The sequence below is a fragment of the Falco naumanni genome, chromosome 7 (genome assembly GCF_017639655.2).
Source record: "Falco naumanni isolate bFalNau1 chromosome 7, bFalNau1.pat, whole genome shotgun sequence".
Classification (NCBI taxonomy): domain Eukaryota; kingdom Metazoa; phylum Chordata; class Aves; order Falconiformes; family Falconidae; genus Falco; species Falco naumanni.
In genome coordinates this window covers 47,266,043-47,292,898 of record NC_054060.1, presented here as the reverse complement: position 1 = coordinate 47,292,898, position 26,856 = coordinate 47,266,043, and positions in this window count along the sequence as shown.

The window sequence follows — 26,856 nt, the reverse complement described above, 5'->3', positions numbered from 1 at the left end:
CTACACTAGCTCTAAGCTTCAAAGGCACAGCTGTATTTCTACAGCAGTCAATGAATGCTTAAAGGGAGGAGAAAAACTAGGATCTCTGTGTCAGTAATTTACTAGAATTTCCTGTAGAAAGAGAAGGGTGAAATAGAGCAGGGCCTTTACTTGCTTGTGCTCAAAGATTAGAGAGAAAGAGAGAGGGAAAAAAAATAAAATGGCCAGAATGAAATAATAAAAGAGAGAAGCTTATTCAAGAATGAAGCTGGAACTATTCTTCAGTTTTCACGTTTGCCCTGTCTAATCTTGGTTCAGCACCGTAGGAGCTCTTCAGCTTTTACAGCCTGTGCCCAGGCTGCCAGCGCCAGCTCAGTTCAGTGCTTGCATCTGCTAGCAGTCCCTGGGTTTCCCACATCTCTGTCATACTTTCCAGCTGAGTTTTGCTAGAGTGTAGCCTCCTTTTATTCTCTTCTGTGCACTGCCTGTGGCTGAAAAGGAGTTGGTTTTACTTATTTATTTTTATTAAAAGGCAATATAATAAAGATGAGCCAGAACAACCCCCAAAGCTTTGGCTCCTATTATTAAGTGTAAATCAACTGTGTCCAGCTCTCTATCTAGTCCCTACATTAAGGTCAAATGAACTTCTCCATCTGAGTCCTTCCGAACTTCACTCTTGGGAGCTTAGTCCAATCTCTAATAAAATCAGCTTTTTTTTGTCTTTTTTTTTTTTTTTTCTATACACAGAAGAAAAAGACTATAACCCCCTTGAATAGGAAGCAGTATCATATTAAAAGATACTCTTGCTTGACAGACATTTTTTCCTCATGGTACAGAATAGGCTGCTGTGACTACTAAAGAAATCCAGTGTCATGTGCTGCAAGTGCAACCAGTAGAGGTTCTGAAATAGGATATGCTCAATAGGGCAGTCCTGCTGCACTGAATTTCTGATGTGCCACAGTGTGTGTTATCAACAGGCTTAGTGGTCTCTCTCGAACAGACAGTAAACCCTGCATGGGTTTCATCGCTGTTATTCTTTTACCTAAAAAAACCCCCACCTTTTTCCTTCTGCTGCTGCAGAATGCTTTGGGGAGAGAAAATGGCCCTGTTATCTTGATACACTGAATAGTTTATTAATGAAAGAACCAATTCCTACCACCATGGCACCTTTAAAAACTTATTAAATTACAGCAATAATTTTCTGTTAGCCATGCTACTGATCCCGTTTGGGTTTAAAGTTATGGCTCGTTATGTTTAGCATCTGCTTTATGCACACTGTTTTCTCATTATGAATAAATTGATAAATCAATTAAGGGCAGTGAGTTTTGCATAAGCTTGCAGTAGAGAAATTGAAGATTATGTTAGTTAACCCATGATGCATCAATTAACTGTTTTCCTACTACAGGCCTATCTGGAAAAGAGAATATTGAAAGTGTGAGGATATGAAAAATAAAGCATCCCCCTGAAAGGGGGAAGAGTGTGTCATCCATCTGAATTAGACTTCCAGGCTATCTGCAAGCTTAAGTAATTATGTTTAGGGGTAGGGAATCTGGGATGGTTAACCCTGCCCTAAGTCCATGTTGCTTTCAGCATCTGAACAGATGAGAAATTATGTGAAGATGACTCCCCCCATCTATATAGATGACAGTGATTACCCTCACATTTGGAGAAAACTGATCTCAATAATAGGCCATATCAAACTACAATATATTCACTTCACAAATTTCAATCCGGTTCTCTAACTCAGGCCAACAAAATTGTTCTGGGTGCTACTTTGACTTTGCACCAACTCTTGAAGGGTTGTGCTGTTGTAGGGATAAAATATCTTTGCTTCTAGACAGCTAAGTAGAAATTCCTGGATAAAGTGGGAGTTTGTGGCTGCAGGGTGATCACTGCCATAATCTAGTGTGAATTCACAGATAACGCAAACAATAGAATTCTGTGTAATATTTCTTGCAAAAAGAATACAGGTAGGGTTTAAGGCTACATAAAGAAAAGAATATTTGACAAGGCTGGAAAATTACCCCAAGTATATTGACAATCTTCAGAATTATATTTTGGGTTGTAAATAAAGAAAAAGGCACAACCTGAAACACTAGGCAAGAAAATGGGTAACTAGTTTCTTATACACTAGTATGCCAACTTCCAAGAAATACATTTCTTCACTTTGCAAATATGAACAAGGAAGAAAGTAGACAAGAATGTGAGAAAGTAATTCAAACAATATAAAAGCCCATCTAAATGAATAAGTAAAAATCATAACCACTGCAGAAAGTATGGCAAGTATCACATTTCTCAGAAAAGTTCATTGAATTCTTGAAATACTATAGAAAGTCACCTGTCTTCTAATATGCGTAAGTGAGAGCTATCTAAGGAAATGTGAGGAGTAAGGAGAAAGAACAGTAGAGCTGAAACCTTTTTGTTACAATAGTACACAACAATCTGGCAAAGTGAAAAAATGAACAGGTCTGTTAATTATTATTTTAATGTAAGTAAACACACAGCATATCTAGCTCCCAAAACAAGCAAGAGATATTGTGCATGACTTTTGGTACCATCTTTGTTGCTGCCAAGTTTTCATGATTATTCTGGCTTCTGCAGATGCCTGTGTGGTGGTAGAGAGCTGGAGCAGTAATAGTAAGAATTCTTGCACATGACAGCTTTCCAGGGATACAAATTTCTCCCAAAATCACAGTTTCTGCATTGTTTCTCCCTACCTACCTCCACCCCAGCCCACAGAGGACATTGTGGTTTTTTTTCTCTAAAACCCATTTATGATATCAAAGAAACACCCTTAAGAGTTTCAGGGACATTTTAAACATTCATTAAGTGAAATTCTGTTTCAAATGCACACATGAAATAGCACAAGTATTTCATTAAAAACCCTGATACTTGAAACTGAACAGTCCCCTGAGAGTTTCCTGTACTATTGTCACTTTTTCCCTCTGCTCAGGTGACACTGTGCTTCCTTGGAATCAAGAAGATCAAAGCAACTTCTGACCTCGGGTAGCTGTGAATTACGAAAACAACTACAGCTGCCTCAGAGACTTCCACATTGCCTGGAGTTTGAGTTGTAAATTTAGCAGAAGAGTAGGGAAGACGAGAATGGAAGAGAGAAGAGCAGTTATGGGAAGAAGGGAAGCCATGAATGAGATTGAGTGTTAATTTTTTCTCTAGGACTAACTAATACATCTAATAAACTGTGAAAGCTTATCCTAATGTTAACTTCTTTCAGATTCTTCTTAACATAAAATATAATATATTTTTATGTTCTTAACAGAATGGGCAAGAAAATGAGCTGTCTAATTTCTTTCTATTCCTCCTATTCTGCCTTTCATGCAGAAAAAAAACCCCAAAACAAAACCAGAAAATAAATCTTTTGATGTTGGATTTTTGTTGTGTAGAAATGCTGTTCTTCCTGCAATTTCCCTTAGGTTAATAGCTATTTCTCAATTCCTAATCTAATAAATTGTATGCTTTTATCTAAAAAAACCCAAACAAAAAAAAAAGCCCAAATCCCAAAACACTTTACATATCTTAGTGAATAATATTATTTTATTTAGAAAAAAAAATATCTCTATGGTATTACAGATCTGCAAGGATTTGACATAAGTTTTTTTATTTCAAACAAAAGCAAAGTAAAAAACTGAAAGCAATGGAAACTTTACCCATGACATCTGGTTCTGCTACACTTTTAGATCCTTTATCAATGACAACCTGCTACTCTAATATATGTTAATGTTTTGCATATTCTTTGGATGACAACTTTGTGTTCCACAGAATATGACAAGTTTCTCTAGTAAAACAGATTATCTTCAAACATCATTTATTGTCATAAATATTTTGTGTAAGACTGAAATCCTTCATATGCAATATCCCTTAATTCTGAGGTTTACTTAACTTCTCATCTTTTAATGTTAACTTTTATTCAGGACTGAATTTTTAGCATTTAGTCAAAAATTGCACAGAATGGATATTTGGCTGTTCTGCTCCTTCTATTCATTCACCTTAAGAATTTGACTCCAGTCCCTCAGGGTCTCTTTGGGAAAATAAAAAGATTAAGTCTCTTTACACATTTTTGTCAGAATTTGTGGGGCTGGTTTTTTGTTTGGTTGGCTTTTTTGGTTTTATGTTTTTGGCTGGGTTTTGGTGTTTGTTTTTTTGTTTGTTTTTTAATTTAATAGTTAAGGTACATTGTCTTCAGGGCTGTGAAGAACTGTTCATTTTCAGGGCTTGCATTAAAAGGTTTTTTTATATATTTCTTCTATTAATCATGAACAAAATCTTCCACAGACAAAATTCAAAAGTGATGTGATTTGTTTTTAAAACAAGTCCTATTATCTTCTTTGTTTGGAATTTGCCCCTGAAATCAAAACTTTAGTAACCCAATTTGAATAGAATAAATAAAGAACTACAGGAGAAGTAAAACAAATTTTGTATTAGAGCTTCCTTTGTAAATGTGTGGCTAAGGTGTGGCCCCAGATTTAGCTGCTATGGGATGCTATTGCTCCAGCAAAGCTTGGATAACTGTATCCAAGTGTTCCTGCTCAAATTTGTCTGTAATATATGTTTGATAGAACTAGGCTAATACTCAAACATATTTACTACAAGTACTAGTTCAAATTTTAAACAGTATAGAACACAGTCTTGAATTTCAGCTGTTTGCTTTTCATTACAATGTAAATAGTTGTAATATCTTAGGCAAAAACCAGCAAGTATTAATTATAAATTATTTTAATGTCCTTTAAAAAAAAAATACCCAAACCCAAAAACTGCTGGCTTTGAATTGAATGGTGTGTGTTTGTGCACCTGAAATGTCACTTTTTATATAATTTTTCTTCTAAAACTTAAAGACACCCTCACTTCCACAGGTGTCTGAGGTCCAAAGTTTTCTCTTTGGAAGCTGAAAAGTTTATTCTCTGTGCATCTATACAAGCAAATTTATTTCTTTTTACTTCTTATTAAGACTTTCCATACAGTCTAAAGGGATCCCCTTTCCCCTTCCAGATTTTATCCGCCGTGACGCAGCAGAGCTCTGTAGGAGAAGCTGACTATGAAATTAGCATTCCAAAAAGAATCTGCTATACTGTTGTCACTGCAAATAAACAGAAGTGCCAGGACTACAGAGACAAGTGGAAATCTAAGATATACAGAGTGCAACTGGCTTACAGTGCCATGCCAAAATTGAAGTAAACATTTTTTTTAACGTTTTGGTCAGCGTTCAGATGCTTTCAAAGGGCAAAACCAATCCAGTTAATTCCTGCATATTGCTGTTTAGAGAAAGGTAACAAAGAATTTGCTCAAGCCCAGTAAAAAGTTTTTAAGTAAATTTTGCCCTGCTTTCAACATACAGTGGCTAAAACTATAGATAAATGGACAAATCCAACCAAATAATCTTGATATAGCTGTTGGGTTTTTTTCTTGAAATGTAACATCTTGGGAAAGATGTGCATATTACGCAGGTGAGTATAAATGGAAAAAAAGAGTTTTAAGACTCCCTTGTACGATGTTCTGATTTCTCTCACTCTTTCTCTCTCTTCCTTCTTAAGCTTTGTCTCACTGGCAAGAAAAGCACTAAACACTAAAAAAAAATTTCTAGTTTTAGTTTTTATCAAGTACTTGTGAAATGGAACAAACATCCATAATGTGTTTTAAAAAAAAAAAAAAAAAAAAAAAAAAGTGCTCATAGGTGTATTTTTCAAATTCTTTTGCACAAGAAATTTTGCATGAGTTAGTTTGAAGAAACTTATATAAACCTTAACATTAAAAAGAAAACAAAGTTGTAAAAGAGGTTTTTGGAGTAGTTTAGAATGCTAGCAAAAAAAGTACAAAAAATAGAATACTACAAAATTCACTGCATAAAAGGTATGCAGCTTTCATACTAAGATTATATCTCATTTTAATTTGTCAAAGTCACAGTAAGAGATGGAAATCTGCTGCAAAATCTGTTATTTTTTTAAAACTTTTATCTTCCTGGGCTTTTTTCACTCTCTTCTACCTGTAAACATGTGGCAGCCATATTTTTATCTGTCCTGGGGTTTTTGACCAATATCTCTGATATGGGTCATGTTAGAATCACTGACTCTTTCTTCATTTCTGTAGTCTGACATCCATTAAATATTAATCAGCAGCTCTGAGTATTGATGAACAGCAATCATCTTTCCCTTAGGATATGCTCATTCATTCATTCACACTCTTTCTGCTGGAATGCATCAGTGTGTGTTTAGAAAAGGCAGGCAGTAAAGGAACCAGTAGTTCCAACGGTTAAAACAGATAAATTCAAATCAAAAGAAGTGTGCACACTACTTTTTTGCCATAAGTAATGGCAATTAACTTTTGGAATATCTACAAAGAGAAAGAATGTATACAGCACCTTTTCAAGTCTTTTCAAGCCTGGATACTTTAGTATAAGTTTCAGTTATATGAAAACACAGTTTGTGTAGTAGAAGAGTTCCCAGCACGTAATTCAGGAATTTCTTCCATCTTTTTTAGCAGAGATTTTTTGGTGTGTTTGCATCGGCCCATTTCATAGTCTAAAAGGATTCGGTGGAATCCTGACAGTATATAGCCTTCCTGAAGACGAAGTCACCATACACCTAGTATAAGATTTGTTAAAGATTTGCTACATTGCTACTTAAAATTCTACTGCTGTTCCATATTCACTTTTATTCCCTATATCTTAAGCTCAGGGAGGAATTATATATTCTCAAGGAAACTAACTTTCTACGAACTTGCTTACTTTGTAGTCACTAAAATTTGAATAAATAGCATGACCATAATTTAATTTCCATCCAGGATTATATTATTTATTTCTAAATAAATCAAACTCAAAGTCTGTAAGAGCCAAATATGTGAAGCACCAATATTTGATTGAAATAGGACATAAAATTTAAGTTCTGACTCTCTTCGAGCAGCAAAAGCCATTGTATGCCTCTTGTCATGTCTGGGAATTTAAATATCCATTGACACCTTTCATTTGGCTGAAGCCAAATGAAAATGACTCCATTCTAATCTTACACATGTAAGCATATTTAGTATTGTTATTAAGTAAACGTAATGTTTAGTAGTATTAGCTAAACTGGTAAGAAAATTTCCAAATTTTTATTTTGTTTTGTTTTCTCTTATCTTTTTGTAAAGTGACATACAGCATAATCTAAATTCAGGTTACTACGTATTTCTTTCCCTTTCCAAGATCACCTGGATTACTTTCTGGAATTGCTAGGTTCATCAGCCAAGCAGAGAAGGTTCCTCTCTCCATTATTTTTTTTCCCTTAGAATCTGAAAACAACCTAGTTACAGTACACTAAAATAACAATCTTTGTTGGATCTCTAAAGTAATGCCAAGTCTTTGAAACCCTCCTAACCAATTTCTCCTCTTCTTCAGGCAACATTTGCATTTAACAGTCCATTTATTTATAAGGCGCCTCCTGACAAAAGCTCAGAAGCAGCTGCCTGTCACAAACCATTGGGAGTCTCTGGAGAAGCTACAGAGCCAGGAGTCATTATAACTCATCTGTTTGGGTAGCCGCCAAACTTTGGCTGCCACGGTTCAGCCCCAGCAGGCCCATAAGGGCCCTGCATCTGCTCCCTCACTCCCCCCTCACCCAGGGGGCAAGGAGGAGAATCAGAAAGGATCGCAGAACTTGAGAGCTGAGGTAGAAATTTGTTCAAAAACAATAAAATCTTGGGAAATACTGTGCTGCTGAAGTTACCTAGCCTACAGAACTGGGGTTTTGGGGTGGGGGGTGGTGGTGGTGGTGATTTTTTTTTTGTTTGTTTGGAGTTTTGTTTTCTACTTTTCCCCATGCTATTGAACTTAAATGTGTAGAATAAAGTTTCAAAATGCATAGTCTTCATTAGTAAACCTCAGTTCAAGAGTTCCTACCACAGGCTGTTCGTTTCTGCTTGCATTTCAGGTTCTGTGTCCCTCCAGTTGTTATGACGCAGTGATTTATGGCAATGTGCTATAGCCAAATCAGTAACAATAAAATACTTGTCCTCTTCCTTTTAATTTTTTCAGAAGGTTCTCTTGACCTAGATGTTTTCACAGATCCAGCTTGCGTTATGTTCCCATGGAAAGTAGTCTGGATACAACTGCAAACAGGAATCTGCGAGGGGTTAAGAGAAGTTTAGTGCTTAAAAATGGCTTTTCCATTCAAGTTAGCATGGTTTGAAACTGTTGCCTGCTTAATTTGATCTTTGTGCTCATAACAATACTCAATTATGCTGATAATAATCTGCATAAAAGATTTTCTGACTGTCTGTAGGAGTAATACAGATGCAGTGGTGTTAGGCATAAGGAATTTGAGAGGCAAATGCCAACTTGCAAATGCAATACCTTAATTCTATTAAAAGCATGTAATCCTGTAAGGAATACCAGTCTCTACCTCAAGGAACTCACTGTATACATAATCAAGAAAAAGAAAGGAAAAAAAAGTTAAACAATATTATTCCTGTTTTGGAGACAAGGTTTTGGTAAGGCAAAATAGTTTTTTCATCAGAAGATGAGAGCAGAACTGAAGTAAAAACTGCACGTGAATTTCATGGCCTTCATTTCAGATGATCCAGCAGGACCTGGACCTAATCACCTGTGCACATTTACTGAACTTTAAACCTGAATGTAATCTGACTTGATTGTTCCAGTATTTCAGGCCTGATTCTCCTTTAACCTTTAGCTCTATCATTGATGCACACTTGCACAGCTCCCTGAGAAGTAAGGCTAATTAAAGCAAGGTATCTGCCACACTATGTTTGCAATAAGCTTCACTTTTATTTTGTTGATGCTGTTAAGAAAAAAATGGTTCCAGCACTTAAATCTATGACTGGTCAGGCTGATTTCCAATACTAATCAATTTTAATTTTCCCTGAAAGGAATGACTAACCAAATGGAGTGATAAATGGTAGTAAAACTGTTCATAAGAAGAAAAAAACCAAACAACTAAACCAAAACCTGTTATCTCTGCTTGTTTTCATATGATAATTTGGCCTCTGATTGATTAAAAATTAAAAATGTGCATGTCAACTTTTTCAGTTTAGCAGTCATATAAAGAAGAACTTCAGAAATCATCAACAGTATAATACAGTGACAAAACAAAACTTCTTTTAAAAGTTATTTTATTCTGAGTCCAGTGTACAAAGTTTGGTCTTATAAAAAGCTGATAGCCAGAGACACTGTTACTGAGCCTTAGGCTTAATAAGCTCAGTTAAAATGTTCTTTTATTTTCCTTACGATTACCTTTATTCTTTTTTTTTTCTTTAATTTCTTTTAGTCTTTCAGAAGAAGAGCCATCATTACAGGTAACTAACTTATTCTGATTCTAGTTTGGAAAGGAAAGACTAGGCCTCCTGCAACCATAGCAAGAGTTCCCCTCCTGATAAGGAAGCTCTGTCAGATTTCACTGTGTCAATTATATGTCAAGAAAGCATTAAGGCGCTGCAGGGAAAGGCAATACAGAAAATTACAAGTTTAATTTATATGTAACAATAAACTGGTTTCCACAGAAATAATTTCCATGTAATATAACCAACGTTTAAATGGCAATATATGAAGATTTTATTTTTTTTCTTTTTGGTTGGGAAGAATGAAATGCTCATTTCAGGAGTGCTACACAACATCATTTTCTCTCTGTTCTTCATTTGTCTTCAATGATTTTTTGACTTTCTTTTGAAAACAATTCTGAAGTTCAGGAACTTAAAATAATGCAATTTTGTAGAAACTCAAGGTATACCTTCTCAGAAATCATATAGCCTAGAAGTGTGAAAAGGGAAAGAAATGTTTTATCATATGGAGAAATTCTGTTGGGGTTCGGAAAAGTCCTGCTGAGTTTTAGCGTGTTTGTTTTTATATTTGGATTTTTTTTTTTATTAAAAAGAGAAGCACCTGTTGCCTTAATGGTGCCACCTGAAAGGAAAAGCATTTAAGCTTCAGCTCCTCTGACATTTTGAAAATTAATGAGTTTCAACACATCATTTCTGCTGGTTATAGATGTAGTTGTTTAGATAGTCCAGATAAATTTTGGATGAGCTGCTAGATCCCTAACATTTATCGTATTTGTCATCAACCCAAATTTTCAACACTTAATTTAATCACTAATTTAGTTTCATTTCTGTTTCAATAAAGGTTTTATTTCATTTACAATTTTCTTCAGTCTAAGAAATACCATTTGAAGTTGTAAATAAATGGGGGGCGTTTAACAAGCTTGGCCACAAGCCAGTGGGAACCTTTGTGTCACACTGTGCAATGTTGATCCTTCCAGTGCTCTTACTGAATTAAGTAAATATCAGCCGTGTCTCCTTTTTGAGAGTAATTACTGAACAACATAGAAAAATGTAACTATTACCTTACAGACTGCTCAGACCAGATGAATTCTTGCCTACCATTTCAGTTTTAGCAGAAAATTTAAATGTGTAGAAAATAAATGTATTTTTAATTGCTTAACTTTTATTTTCATTCTCCTTTCACCTTTTTTCTTTGATGAAAAAAGGAAATAAAAAGATGGAGGGAAAAGGAAAGTATAAAAAAAAAAAAAAAAAGGAAAGTTTTGCTGAAAAGAAAAGAAAAATGTCATACCTGCAAATATATTTTATAAATATTTTTTCACTTTTTCATTAAATGTTTTAGTGATCACTTTTTTTACCAATCCTAAGTGGAATTAACTTTTTGAAACATGAAGTGAAAATGCACAAGCTTATATTATTCGAGATTCTCAAATCTTCCTATATGTATATATGCCTGTGAAAGACATCTTTATGTGCATACTACTGTAGATGTCATTGGAACTATTCATTTGAATAAACTCTTGCTGGAGCACAAGTGTTTGGTCCCTGTGTTTTCTGAGTGTTCTGATATGTTTTTTCATCACAAGGTTGAATATTTTATTACCTTGAATGTTCAACAAAACAAAATGCTAATGAAGTTGAAAAAGAAATGTCCTTTATATTACATTAGTCAAAAAAATCTGGTTTGATGATGGAACTGAGTCTATAGCCCTTATTTGTTGCTTATTGACTTACTACTGTTTTCATTAGGAAGACAGATTTTACTGAAAAATGCTGATTTGCAAAAATCAAACTGCCTGTGACAATACGCTGTGGTTTGGGGGTTTTGGTGGTTTTGTTTTGTTTCGGGGTGCTTTTTTAGGGTTTTTAATGGAAATAAAGACAGTTTCTTTTAGAAATTCCCCTGGCTTCTTTACTATGTCAGCCTGACAAAACTGGTCAACATAATCCCCAGTTTTCTTATAATCTGCAGCCCCAGATAGGTAAACGGCTTGACAGCCCTGAGAAGATGCTTCAGGCTGTCCCTGAACATTTGGATCTGAAAACACTATTCATATAATGTGACCTAGGATTAGGAAATCCAGACCTTAAAGGATTTCTGCACACTCTGGTATGGAAATATAAATCTGGAAGACCTACAAATCTAAATTTTTTTGGGCCTATACTGTTACAAACCTTTCGGGCAGTTTTGGTTAGATTTCTGTGAAAGTTAGAAAGCAAACTGTGAGATCAACTTCAGTAAGGAATGAACAGCCTACCAGGTCTTGAATGAGCATTGTTTAATGATGAAGCTTAAATAAAATCAAAACCAAACCCTTCTTAATTTATTGCCAGCTATAAACCAAATTCAAATATGTGTTTTTTTCAACCAAATTTTTAGGGTTTTTTCTAACAAGGTATAGAGAACTGTATGGTCAGATGAAATCACAGATCTGGGAGAGGGAGACAGAACAAGCAAAAGGTATGTTCAGGAAAAGCAAAGACCTTCCAGGGCAGAGTATACAGTTTTTACAAGCCCAAAGTTACTAACAAATATAGCGGGGAAGTAGGTTTTCAGAAAACAGAAAGTATGTTTGGGCAGAGTAAGAAAGGATGAAGAAAATAACAAAATAAATAAGAATGATTTCAGAAAGAACATAGGTAGATAATACTCAGAAGAAATGCCTCCAGTATTTTGCTATGAGCTGTGCAATCCATTGGATTTTATTATTTGTGGAAATGCATATAAAAGTAATCAAATGGGACACCACTTGTGTCCGATAAAAGCCAAACCACAACTAGTTCAGTTGCCTTGACAGTTTGTGGATTGCTCCTTTAAGGCTCTCTGTATGAACTTTGGGAAATGTGATGAAGTTGTCACTATCATCTATTGACATCTAAGACCAAAACATCATTCTGGATTTGACTGGAACATACTAGAAACCTTAGTTATCTTAATAAGAGTAAAGTTAGATCTGGTATTATTGAAAATCTTTGTGCTAATAATAGATACTATCACTGCAGAAAAAACACAGGAAATGGCTCATCTAGAAAAGAAAAAGCTCTTTAAATTCAAAACTTTTATTACAAAAGGCTGAAAAATATTACCAATTACCATATGACACTTCTTTACATGGAAGGGGGGTAGGGGGAGAAGTGTTCTTGTGCTATTTCATCCTAACCACAGGAAAGGAGTTTTAATGAGTTAGATTGATGGACATGTAATGTAATGGCTAATAATATTTTGTTGTGCACATTTAACTCCCAAGATACAACAGCCTTTTAAAGGAAAAAAAAAAAAAAAAACCAAAACACCAAACCCTGGTCCTGACTATTTTCTAACTTGACTGTTTTCTTCTAGCAAGAGATGTTCCTAGGAATTGGAGGTTCCTACAGTTTATTTTACCAAAAGTCTTTGCTAAATGGTGACTCATTTCTGAATGTATGCCACTCTTTCGTATATTGCTGCAGGGTTAACACCTTGATTTGGCACTCAAGACTGGCATTAAGGAAAATGAAATACTTCTCTAACTTTACAACCTTTTGGGTAAGCAATCGTTTTCCAGGGTATTTCTGAACAACATATATATATATATATATATGTTGCAAATCAGTTCTCCAATACTATCTGACATTTACTGTGTTTGTTAAATCAGCTTTTCATCAGAAGAACAAGCAATTCAACTAAAAACAAGGAGCCAAAAAGTAGCTTTTTGAATTTAAAAACAGTAAAAATCATAACACTCTCCACTTAACTTGAAGGCCAATGGGGCTGTGGAGATCAATGAACATAAACAACACTACATGAACAAGTTACTGGTTCTCCAGATGTGTCTGCTAGAATTTCAGAGCTAGAGTACCTTTTGTAGTGACATACACAGTGGCAAACCAGAAGTTCCTTCTTCGTTTTGTTTAGTTTCATTAATTTTAAGCTGAGAGGAATGACCTATCTTGCTGAACTAGCTGGGAGTGCACTTAGTGCTAGGCAGAAAGACCAAGCAGCAGCTCAGTGCTTTAGAAAAAAGAAAAAAATGTGTTTACATGTTTGAGTCTTTTTTAATGTGAACAGTTGCAAACATTCAAATAGGTCTGCAATTTTCTGACAAAAGGAGGATAGAAACACAAGTTTTCTTGAAAAATTTCAATTGATATATAGACAACAGTTACGGGTTTTGATAACAGCCAAGAATGAAAGTATCTGCTACTTTGTACAGAACAAGAATTATCTTTTGCTTTCCCTTCTCAAACACTAAGTGGAAAAGTCTGGTGTTCTGGCCTCTATAAAATAACCAAAATTTTTCACTGGTACCATCACTGGCTCAGCTGTACTGGAGGGAGCTTGTTGTGTTAACATCATCCACCATAGAGTTAAAGGCTCACAGCATCTGTCTGACAGATGGAAAGGTTTTGCCTACCCTGGGCAAAAAGGTAAGACTGAACTGTTAGTCTGAATGGATTTATATTTCCTTTTAGGCATATTGGAGAGGTTTAACTACATATTGCAAACACAGCTTTCAAGACCAAGTCTTCTGGAAGAGCCTATGAAAATCTTATCTGTAGTGACTTTTTGATTTAAAAATACTGTTGCTGTTGGCAATACAGCTGTACCAGTATTAACAACTCTGGGAACCTTGCTAAGATGACATTTTCAGCATGCAAAGTTAAGGGACAGAGGTCAGAAAACATCCAGCAGAAACAGATACCTACTTCAACTACCAGTGGTGATTTTTATAGAAAGGAAGAACCTGTATGGTAACTTCATTACACAAGTTGACCTATACCTGCACTGTAAATGACCATTATTTCAGATTTATGGAATGGAAGACTGCAGGATTGATGATTCACATAATCACTAAATTCTAGAAGTACTAAGTGTTGCTTCCCTGTCATAGCTGTAAGATAAAATTAGTTGGTATTCCAAACTCGGCTAATAGTGGAAAATACAATATTAAAGTAGGACTAGCAACCTGACTGGCAGTGTCTGTAAAGAGGTCGAAACCTGAATGCTTAATGGCAGATGAGCTGTTCTTTCAATTGTTGGGTTTATTTTCAAGGTTTAAACTTATTTAAAGAAGTTTGGACAGAAATGGTAGAAACCGATGTCATTTTCTAATCCTTCCCTGTGGAGACAAACTTTTCAGTCTGGCACTTTCACAAACTGTTTTATATAAAAATCTCTTACAAAGCTACAGTCCTGAGATGTTCCTAACTTCTTGACATTGATAAAAGAAAACACTTTCTTAATTATTTATCGATATGCCAGAAATATGCAGAAAAGAACAGAATTTTAATTTCCTATAGAGCTTTTTTTATTCCAGTGATCTTTAAAAAAAAAAAAAAAAGAAAAGAAAAGAAAAAAAAAAAGAAAGCATTTAATAAATAAATAAGAAGCTGTTTTCATCTGCTGGCACCGCAGTAAGTATGTAAGACAAAGAGAGCACCTACTATGCCTTTAGCAATACTTTTCATACATTAGATGTTAGACATCAGTGACAGAATGCTACTGTCTGCTTGTCCAGGGACACTGGGGCAATACATTTTTCTTTCACAATACTTGGTGCTTCTCTCATTCTTTTCTTATAGCATCAGATATTAACTGGATATTAAAAACTCCAGCTTGACTTTCATGATGTGTTATGTCATTGAAAACATAAGACAAACCTGTTAAAGAGAACAGACAAACGTGGATTTTCCAAGTGCTAATGTTCAGCTTCTGGGACTCTGAGCATAAAAATGCTTTTGGGGACTCTTCCTGACTCTTCCCCTCTCCCTGCTCTGCCTTTTTATTCTCCTTATTCTTGCAAGCACACAGTATGTTCTTCTCAGGCTAATCTACTTAAAGTGTTACCAAATTTATTCTACTCGCTGTGGCTGCTTCTGCCTGTTATTTGTAACATCAGAGATATGTGACCAGTTTTTAATATATGGAAGTCATCTTTTTTAAATTTAAATAAGTCCTTAACAATCCCTCTTGGATTTTCTCTCCTTCAAACATTAGTGGGAAAAGGAAGGAAAAGAAAGACGTTGCTATCACATTGCCCACAGAAACCTTAAGCTTCAGAGCTGGGTGCAGATTAATGTGGTTTCCCAGGTGGCTGGATACATTCATCAGGGCCTTGGGGGACACCAGCAGTCTCTGCAACCTCTCCCTCTGCCCTTCCTAGGGGCTGAGCTGCCTGTGCTCCCCTGGCTCTAACCCATCACAGCTGGGCAATCAGCATCAGCAGCCCTCTGCAGTGAGCTGATTGAGGCAGAACTGAGGAGCCTTGCTGGGGGCTGCCTCCTGTTCTCTCCCCTGCAGAGCAACATCTAGTTCTTGCCTGAGCTGCATGACATGTTTGTTGTGCCTGGCTGTATCTCTTGTTGGTCCTGGCTAGACCTGCTTACCTGGCTCCCCAGATAGACCTTGGACCTGACTCATCACTGCAGATTGCTTTGGCAACCATTATCTGCCCCTGGTTACTGGACCTTCCCCACTCTGCTTGCTCACATATTGCAGGTTGGTGTCCTTACTGGTGAGGCTGTGGTCTTGCCCACCCTGCTTACCACCAGCCTGGGTTCCACAGGGGAGACATCTTGTGCTGCCCCAGCACCCTCCCCTGAGCCTGGGACCAGCTGAAGGCTGAACCAAACCACAGGATATCTGCCTTCCCCTGGCCTCAAAGGCACTTCTGTATGGTTGTTTTTTACAGCAAACCTCCCACAGCTGAGGGCAGAAACGATGGCAAATGAGGGTGTAGTGATGCTAGATATGGTAAGGATTCCTTTTGGTAGACAAAGTCCTTAGGGTTTAGTTATGATATGTCTATGTTTCTGTGCTTGACTGCACAATCTCTGACTTTAGATTCTGAATATCATTAGGGGGCTTAGGGTTTATTCATGTAATTATTTTCCCTGCAGAAGTTGTATACAGTTATGGAATAGAAGTACTTTGTGTTCCCAGTAATATAAATAATTGTATATATTGCTGTGCATAAATGATATCTTGCAACTGGATAACTTTTATACTCTTACTTGTAGGGGAATGAAGACAGTGGGTTGATTGACATTGATAATATGCAGCTGTGGCCTTGCTTCGATGATGTGCAGCTGTGATCCTACAGCAAAGTCGTTAAATAGCTCTGAGGAGTGTGGGAGAAAAACCTAGATGAAGCAGACACAAGGAGGAGTGTGGTCTGGCCTCTGGAGGAACAGCATGGACAGTAGAGTTTGACTAATGGTAAAGCTTTTTACTGCTTGCTGTTTTGTTCATGTTGCATTATTTCCTGACCACAGTAACTCAATTGCAAAAATTGGTGCCCTGTGTGAGGTGAACTGATTTGGATGTGTGAAGTTTGTATGAGACCACAGGTAATGAGTGGTGATGGCGGTACTCAACATAGCTGAGACAGGCGGGGAGAGCCTGCGATCTGGATCACGTAACAGACACTGGGAGAAGTGAGCTGTTGGGGACTAATCGTGTTTGTGTTGCATTATTTCCTGACCACCGTTAACTGAATCATAACACTTGCTTAGTGATAATAGAAGGGCAACTTCTTTAATATTCAGTGTTAGAAAGGAATTGTCTACATCTAGTGGCATGAATAAGTAGAATGGGATTTATTGTGACCAGAGGCTGCTTCTGAAAGACAGTGATGTTTATTTTTTAACTTATTTCTGTTTTTTGCGATGTGATGGAAAGCTACTAAAATTAGATGGACACAAATTCAAGGTCATTTTGAGAAAAGTAAACTTAGTAATAACTTTGTATATTGTACGCCTCTGAACTGGTAGGTTTAACTGGCATTCAGTCTTAGTCTTGACAACACAAACTGTAGGTTTGCTTTGCTTCTCGTTAGTATTCTTATAGATTTGCTGATTTAGATTAGAATGGCAGGATTTTGTGGGTCACACCTTGAGCTGACATGAGTGCTTGAATTTGTTATTGCTTGAAGTAATGTTTAAGGGCTGACCTCACCTGATACTTTGTGAATCTAGACTGTGCGTTTCTAACCTTCTATGAAAATGCCACAGATTATTTGTTTCAAAATGCTGAAGGAGGCCATAGTCATCCTTGATTTTGGAAGACTATCTCTCTCTGAAGATGAGTAACGTGGTAAACCTCCATCTTAAGGTCAAATTTTAAAACTTTCCAAAGCCTTTAATGACAGAGCCATTATTATATGAAAATTGTTCAGGTTTTTTTTTTACTTAGCTTTGAACAGGCTTCATGTAACCTAGCAAAAAAATCAATAACTAAAAAAATCACTGTTACAGTTACCCATGTCAAAAGAAGTGCCAAAGAGTATTACTATCTTGCTGAATGAATGAAAGTGCACACCTAATTATGTACACCACAGAAATATCACCATTATTATTATCAAAGCACAGTGAAGAGTTTATCAGAAGCTTGAATACCTCTTGCAATGCTCTGAAAAGTTGCATTTGGAAAGTTCTTGACGAAAGTTTTCTGCAGATAAAAAGATATTTTCTGTCTCAAACTATACGTATTGCAGCTGGTTTGAATTCTGCTTTTACTTATTCATTTGCTTGTTTTGTTGCAGAGGGTTCTTCTGTTTGTTTCTAAATTAATCTTGAAAGGAAGGTGCATTAAAATTTTACAGCAATTTCTCATTTAAAGACTCAGCCTAGAGCTATAGATGTGATATTCTAATGCTAAAATGGCTATGTCCCTATTACTTCTCGGAAAGTATTTATAAAGTTCGAACTATTATCTTAGGTGTAGGAATTTCATAATCTTAATAATGCTTGATAGTATGCCACAATGGTCTTGTTTTGGGAGCTTAAAAAAAAAAAATAATCACCTTTTAATCTCAGGCTATTTAACATGAATGAGCCACCCCCAATGCCCAGGTAGAACCTCGATAGAGGTCACCAAACATCCCTACTTTGGTTGTGATAAAACTGAAAAGTATTGCTTTAAGTTTGGCTTTATTCCTCAGAATTACACATTCACATTGAAATAAATACTGGATGTGTGTGGCTGCAAATGTATACTTGTGTATGCAGATGCATATATATGTATATGCAATACACTTCTGTCAGTAAAGACAAAGACATTCATTCCCGAATTTCAGAAACAGATATGTAACCAGCAGCCTACTTGCTCAGGTTATACTAAGATTCTCATAATCACAGTTCTTCAACAGTTTCAAATAATAAATGGCTAAAAGATCATTACAAATTTACCAAAACATGTCTAAAGTAAAATCTCAGGGAAAAAAAAATTGTTTTATTTACTAGATGTGTCTAATTACTAGACATATACTTTCACATATTTATTGTTGAATATTTACTATTTTTAAAAGTCATACATAAAACAGCAACTCATAAACATATAAATACAAGTAAATTGCCTGACAGAAGTATCAGACGCATACAACTTGTAAGATGATCACTACAAGTAGAAGGAATACAAACCCACCACAGTATTTAAGTTAGTAGTGCATAGGAAATCAATAAGGTACACAGGATATTAAACAGTGTTCTTTAGTACCTTGTGTATTGGATGCAGGCAAGTCATCTAATGAAAAATATCCAAAAGCAGCAGGGGAAAGAGGGGGGAAATCACTTTAGTTTTCTTAAAACTAGCATCTTGGACCTTCTAAAACCAGTTTTTCTGAATGATGAATACTAGATCTTGGCTAAGTTACAGCCGTGCATTTTTCAGTGATAATAGGAAACAAAACCCCTGTAAACTTCAGTGAAGAAAGTTCATTCTGTACTTCAGACAAGTATTATATCCAATGGAATAAATCCACTGCTGGTGTAATTTGGAGTTAATGATTTACATTGGAGATTAGTTTTCCTTGTAGCTTTAAAGACTGTTAAACTGGATGAAGTTTAAATGGGAAGCTGCTTGTTGAACAGATACTTCCTACAAAATGTGTGATGTGTTTATGTGGTGGGTTGACCTTGGCTGGCTGCCAGGTGTCCACCAAGCTGCTCTATTACTCCCCTGTCCTCAGCAGGACAGGAGAGGAGAAATGAGATTAAAAGGAACTTGTGGGTCAAGATAAAGGCAGTTAAATAAAGAAAAAGCAAAGGTTGCATGTGGAAGCAAAGGAAGGCAAAGATTTATTCTCAATTTCCCATCAGTAGGCAATGTCCAGCCACTTCCCAGGAAGCAGGGCTTCCTAACGTGTAGCTATTGCTCTGGAAGACAAATGCTTTAATAAAAAATACCCCTTCCCCTCCTCCTTTCTCAGCTATTATCACTGGGCACAATGTCACATGGTACATAATATCTCTTTGGGCAGCTTGGGTCGGCTGTTCTGCTATGTCCCCTCCCAACCTCTTGCCCACCCCCAGCCTGCTGGTGCAGGGTGGGTGGCAGGGGACAGAAGTTAGGGAGGCAGCCTTGGTGCTGTGTGACCAGTGCCCAGCAGTAGTGAACACACTGGTGTGTTATCAACACCTTTCTTGCTATAAACACAAAGCACAGAACTGTGAGGGCTGCTATGGGGAAGGTAGCTCCACCCCAGCCAACAAAGTTGATTTCATACCACAATATTTATGAAACATTACACAGTCACTTAAGACTGTGATTTCTGTGGTTTAAACAAGAGGATCAATGGAAATCAGTTGACATCTCTGGAGGCTGGCTCTGTGCAGAGCTATCTTTTGTAAGCATTAAAATATTCACTTTATGTCCCAAAACAAGTTCAACAGAGAACAAATGAATTTAAGAAACCAATAACACCCAATATATTCTCTAATAGGGGTAGTTCAAAACTAGTATTTGCCTCTTTACAACTGCAAGCAATTGTATTAAAGATCTATACCAGCATGAGAAGCTGAGTTAATGACGTGCTACACCCTAGTTTGACAGCTTTCCATTTTTGTATGTATTTCAACTGACTTTTCAAAACTGAAAGATGGTGAAGCAAACTTTCCTTGGTATTCAATTTAATATCGCAATGGGCAGCGCTTAGATTAAGTCTACAGTTCACATTATCATGCCAACGATCAGTTTCAGCACCTTGTTTTAATGTGGGTTTCACTTGCTTGTCAGTTTCTGCTGTGTTTTCCTCTTTGGTTTTGGGTTTGTTATATTTATTTATTTAGAGTGCCTTAGAAAATGTGTTAGTCTTTATACTGTTTACACTTATAGATAGATGAGTTGTTTATTTGTGCTTAGTGTTTGTATTTTTAAGTAGCACTTCAAACTTTGAAGTTAAACTGTTACCAGTTGGAGAAAAAACAAACATTCCTGAATGCTCCATAAAGTAACATGCACTCGGAAAGTACATCTATTTAAATTCTTTTGTTATGATTTTTAACATAAGATTTAAAAAAGAGCTAACTTAGAGAATGAATTTAAAATTACTCCAAATAAAAAAAAAAAAACATTTAAACTATTTTTTAAAGTATCAAAATACAGTATTTTGGTATTATCAAAAATACTTCCTTGTTGTTCTCATGAGAAGAATTTTAGTAAAATTGATCTGTTTGTAAATTTTCAACTCTTTAAATTTGGGGGCTCAAAACTTTCCCCTGCATTTCTATGCTTTCCACATTTTAATATGTAATTAATGTAAATTATTCAGTCTAAGAGTCTGTCTAAGGTTATGTCAAACCTTTTTGACAAAGTAAGCAAGAGGTAGTGGGAATACTGACACAGACTGACAGATTTCTATCAACTGAATTTTCAGGCCCTTAAAAAATTAAAATGTGAAACAAGAAAGCTCTTCATGAGACAGGATTCTTTGTCAATATGGAAATAATCTGAAATTAAAAGGCTGCTGTATTAAGAAAAATTGCTTTTTAAAAAGCAAAACTATGAATAACAGAATCAACAAATCGCAGAAGGAAGACAGCTTGTATAAGGTTTTAAGTTATTCATCTGGCTTTCTACAGTAGAAAGTTGCTCATCTACACATAAAATTTTGGAAGTGCAACAAGAAGAAATATGAACAAAAAAATAATGAAAAGCATGACTGAACATGTTTATATTAAACATGACCTTTCTCCAGATCCTACCACAACAGGTAAACGCAAATAATGGAAATTAAATACAGAGAAACTGTGCAAGTATAGTGAGACTTCTATAACCAGAAATAATGGAATTAATATTTCCTGTATGATTTGGCAGAGGCTGTCTTCGACCTTTACAACACAGCAGAAGACTTACTTATTCTTTCAAATGCTTGTTTGGAGGAGTGGCTCCTATTCTGATGGGGGAGGGACTGTTAGCTGGGCTTTCCTTTTCCCCTTCCTCTACTGGAAAAGAAGAAAAAAGTAATGTTTTACTTTTTTTTTTTTTACTTGTGTATGTATATATACACACACATATATACTTATAAATATATATTTTTGAATGTAAAATTGAATAATATATAACAGAGCTCAGAACTCCCCTGGATATGGTTTTTAAAGCTTACTTTGAGACAAATGAGACAGAATGAAGTGTTTAAACTACCATTGCTGCATTCACCTACTGTCAGCATTTGTAATGGTGCAAAGGACATATAAAAGGTTATCATACAGTTTTTCTTCTACATAACCTTTGTATTCACATTGTACAATGGTGTAAATAATACATAAAAATAAAGCAAAGCAAAAGAAAAAAAAGGCAAATTATGAATCCTATTACATTTGGATACATACCTTTTTTTATTCCCCTAACCTAAAATCAAATGTAGGACCACACATTCTGCTTTCACAGTTTGTCAAATATAGAGTAAATTAGGAGACAGCAAAATTACTAATTAATTTTATTATTGGCCCTTTTTTAATGGGAAGTTTAGAAAAAAAAAGTGAAAAAACAACAGAAATATAAAAGTAATTCAGAACAACATTCCCAGTATCACCATTGCAACCCCTGGAACAAATAAGAGGAAGAGAATTACCAAGTTATTCTTGCTCAATAAAAATGGCTCCAAGAAATATGTTTTACAGGAGGAAAAGCAATCTCAAATTTTTAAAATAAATAAAACAATGGTGCTATCTTTATTGGGGGTTATGATATGAGTGATCAGCCCTACAACTTGTAGCATAGTAATTTTCTTAATAATACCACCTCTTGTTTGCATGCATTTATTTTTAAAAACCTTCTTTTCACGCAGCATTAAAATAACACCAGGTGTTATGAAGATATATTTTACAAAAGTAACATGTAATCAAAATCAGTTTTGACTCAATCAACCTGAGTTCACACTTATGTCAGTCCTAGAATTGCTCTGCCAAGCTACTACTTGCTAGAAGTAGGACAGGCACAAGGGAAGACAGGAGAGAAAGAAAGATTTCTTCAAACATTCTGCAAAAAATATTGTGACTACTTTACATTTAATTACACAATTAACTCCTTAAAGAGATAAAAATCTCCTATCATGCTTTTGAAAACTGTTTATTCACTGCTTCAAATATTCAGAATATTCATAGACAGAAGTAACAAATATTTCACTTAAGTTCAGAGATTTAGAGAAGATTTGTAGTTAAGCAAGAAAGTGCAAGAAATTAATTGAGCTTTCAGCTGACAAGCTGTAAAAGACTATCTATCGTTACGTATATCCACGCTTATGTTTCCCATGCATGTCAGACCTTAGGACTTATGAGCAGGGGAGAATATTTAAAGCCCAAATAAAGTTCAAACTTCCAATCTGAACTAAATGTTTAATCTCCGCTGAAGGTACACCCACCTAATGCCAGTATATTTGCCTAACTTTTGTGGCATTTGAGTAATTCTCTGAAAGCTAGAATGGAATTGATTAAAAAGCTCTAAATAAAATACGACCACAAGTAGGTAGCAGCATCACAATTCATGAAGGCCTGAAGCTGGTGTCTCTTAATTTAGTTTTGTAACAGTAGGAATCAATAAATACCTTCAGGTTTTTTCTTCATGCGCATTCTCTTGCTGAGAAATTACACTTTGGATAAAGATCAAGGTGGTGTATGTCTTGAAAATATAATGTCTTTGGATCACAAAGATGTGCCAGTCAGAAGGACAGAGTCACTGACTTGGCTCTGTGCTCATCTGATGTATCCCTGATGCTTAGCAAGCCAGGTGACATCTGACATAAGTCAGATTTCTTTACCTCTGCTTATTACTGAAGCATGAAGAAAAGTGGATTTTTTTATCTCAAGAAGGACAAGAGCAAAAGACACCTTTCACCTTTTTGTAAAAAAGACTATGTAAAAATTGGGAAAGAGATATTAAAAAAAGATGATGGATGAGTAGATGGATTTTTTTTATGCCAGAAATTTTACAGATAACATTTCCACAGCAGAGAAAGCGCCAAATATTTTTACCCCATTTTTTCCATGATATATGAGCTCTGTATTTGATATTTTTCTTCTGGAAAACAAAGTACTGTTCACAGTGATTAAGGAAAAAAACCAAACTATTGTCTTCACTTAGGAGTTTTCTGGACAAAACCAGAAGCTTTTCATTTTCTAGCAAACTTTGGAATTGCTATGGTATTCATAAACTAAGTATCTGAATTTTACAATTGACTCTTAACTTACCCAGAATTCAAAATCCTGAACTAAACTCTGTGGCATTTTAGTATGATAAGGGTTTTTTCATCTATGTTGAGTAGTCTATTTTCTTTTTGTGTATGTTTTTTTTTCTCTGAACACTGCTGCTGAGGTAATAATTTTTGCCATACATTTGGTGTTTCTAAAATGATTTTAATATTTTGACCTGTTATTTTCTCTGATAACGTCTGCAAGACATAAATAGTTGAATCTTTTCTTTTGTCCTGGTTGATCACCAGCAATAATAAAATATAGAAGATACAATCAATATGCACTAAAAAAAACCCCAACATTTCTATTCACAGACACATTACTAAATTTTTTTTCATTGTAGGCAATGCTTAAAAGATAGAATACTGTGAATCCTAGAAGGTCAAATGTTTTAAAAGATTTAGGCTCCTTGTAGCTTCCTCAGCACATTCCTAACATTCCAGGTATTACAGATATAGTACACAAAGAAGGGCAAATTCAATGCAAAGCTTTTCCAAAGTACCTACCTTGAGATCAGACATCTCTTCCTATGGACTCCTGAGGGGAAGGAAGACTGTACCTGTCCACCTGGCTGTACAGTCACCATCCTGATAGTGATCAGTTAAGTCTACACAGCAAGCACAAACCAGCTGGGCCACAAGTACACCCTTAAGTGCAGCATAAAGCAGTACGGGGTATATAAACCTGGCCGGGTTTAATTCTGTAAAGCACAGGAGTTTTGATAAAAGTCTCAGGTCTGAGTTTCCCATGTTCTGATACCTATATTTGCATGAAGCTGTTACACTGCTTCTGCTGTGAAGAGCCCCAGAATTCTCATGGACATGAACAGAGGTGCCAAGGTCAAAAAATGCCCTATAAATAGATACAGAACTGGCAGTGTGCTTACTGCTAACAGAAGGTACACTTTTCATGATACTCGTGTTTAAAAAATCCCAGTATCCTACTTTGAAAAATATTTAATTTGAAATTTCCTTCAGTTAACAGTTTTTAATTGATAGTATGCTAAGAGGTTGTTTTCTAAATTTTTTCTTGTGTAAGTCTCAGTATCAAATTAGTTAATATTCACAATTATTATATAATAGCTTGAAATAATCATAAAAATAAAAGCAACAACAAAAATAAGCGGTGTGCTTAGGAAATATTCTGCCCTTTTCAAGGACAGATATTTCAAGGAATGGCTATTCCATTGTGTCCAGCTTAGAGCTCATTTGGCTGGAACTGGAAATGGTCCATGCCTCTTCCACCCAACCAGTCTGCAAGGCTGTGATGTCCATGTGTTTTTTTTAAAGTTAGTTTTCTCATGACAGAAGATAGAAGAGGATCAATCTGCATGGTCTTAGTCCTTACAGTTTGTGAGAAAAGCTTAACAGGACATCCTAGGGATGTCTAGAAAAGCCAGACTGAGATGCTTAAAAATCACAGTCTCAATGATAGGGTTTTATTGCTTGAAGTTTATTGTAAATCTATATCTAGTACATAACCACAGAAGATATTACCAGTATATTAGAGTACACAGACCAGGTAATTTCATTCCACCAGTGTAACAGGGACTGCAGTGCGATACGAGATGCGAAATACCCTACTGTGAAGTAAAGAATTGGCTGTTTTGTCTTGAAGTTAGGCAAACCAAGTCACCATCTATGCTTGGACCATGTTTTCTGCAACTTGACAGGAAGTTTTAGTTCTTACTGGCATTTTGGAGTATCACGCAGAACTAGAATAGAAGTCGGTTAAGGAAGACATTGATTCCTAGAAATGTTAATATATAACTAAAGAAACAGAAAGACAAAATGGGAAAATTGGATTTAAATTGTTAGTTGCAATGTTTTCAGAAATGCTATCTATAAGTAAAAAGGAGTTTTCTGTCAGTGTTGAAGAGGCTTTTGGATAACGCCCTTAGTAATGTACTTTAACTTTTGGTCAGCCCTGAAGTGGTCAAGCAGTTGAACTAGATAATTGTAGGTCCCTTCCAGCTGAAATACTTGATTTGATTTGCTGTGGTTGGATTTCATACTATGTTTTATCTTGTTATATATTTATTACAGGATGATTTATACTGATTATAATTTTTGAGGGAACAGTATCATTTATATTGACAATCTTCTAGCCATTTTAGTTTTCTTTAACTTCTGTGAAAAGCACCCAGTTCTGTATTTAACCATATGTAGGTGTCATCTTGCACACAGAGCTCCTCTGTACTGACACAGCAGAACTGAAACCTTAATCTCTGCTTTCTTTCAACAGAGCTATGTATCGCAGAACCAGAATGTTAGAGGTAGAAGCCAATTTAGATACAGTTATGTTCAAAATCTTTTCCAGCTGAGTCTCACAAATTTCAATCAATGAGCTTTCCATTGATTCCCTGAAAGGAAATACTACAGCCTGTTAAAAATCACCACAAAAAATTACGGATTTTATGTGCTTTGTAGATTACCTTCCAAAATTGTGTATGTGTGTATCTAAATCCAAACACAGTGTGTTCTCTACTGGCAATAATCAGATGGCTATTTTCACATTCATCAGAAGCCAAAATAAAGATATTCATTATAACCACAACACATATGCTAACTGCTTGTCGGGAAGACCTAATGACCTAATCATTAGGCCATCATTCTTTACTGCCTCATTCCCTGCAGCTGTTCACTGCAGTAGTGCAGCCTGCCCTTAAGGCACACAAACTGCTGCCCGAGGCCAGCTCTGCAGCAGGGGATGATGGATCTAGGGCCAGGCACTGCAGAATCCACATTCAGAGGATACAGTCCTCCAGACTTTTCTCTAGTACTTCTGATCCTTTTTACATGAGTGCAATAGATGGTTTCTTATTTCCTGACACACAATGATTTTTCAATGTTAGGATTTAAAAACATTTCATACGGTCAAGGAAACAACTCTATGTTAGTGAGCTGCACTGTACGGTCTTACAGACCTAGAGTCAAAACGAAACCCAAACTTCATCTGTGAATGCTTTGTCATATCTGAAATTCAAATAATTTTATAGATCGTATTTCCTAAACCCCGGTACCTCCTTCTGCTCTATTTTAGTACTTATTCTGGTGTGGTAATGACTGTTTATGGTTCAAGGCCAGAAAAATAGTCTTTGTGTTTATTTTACTGAGGTGATTTGTAAAGCCTAACTGGTTGTGGGCATTA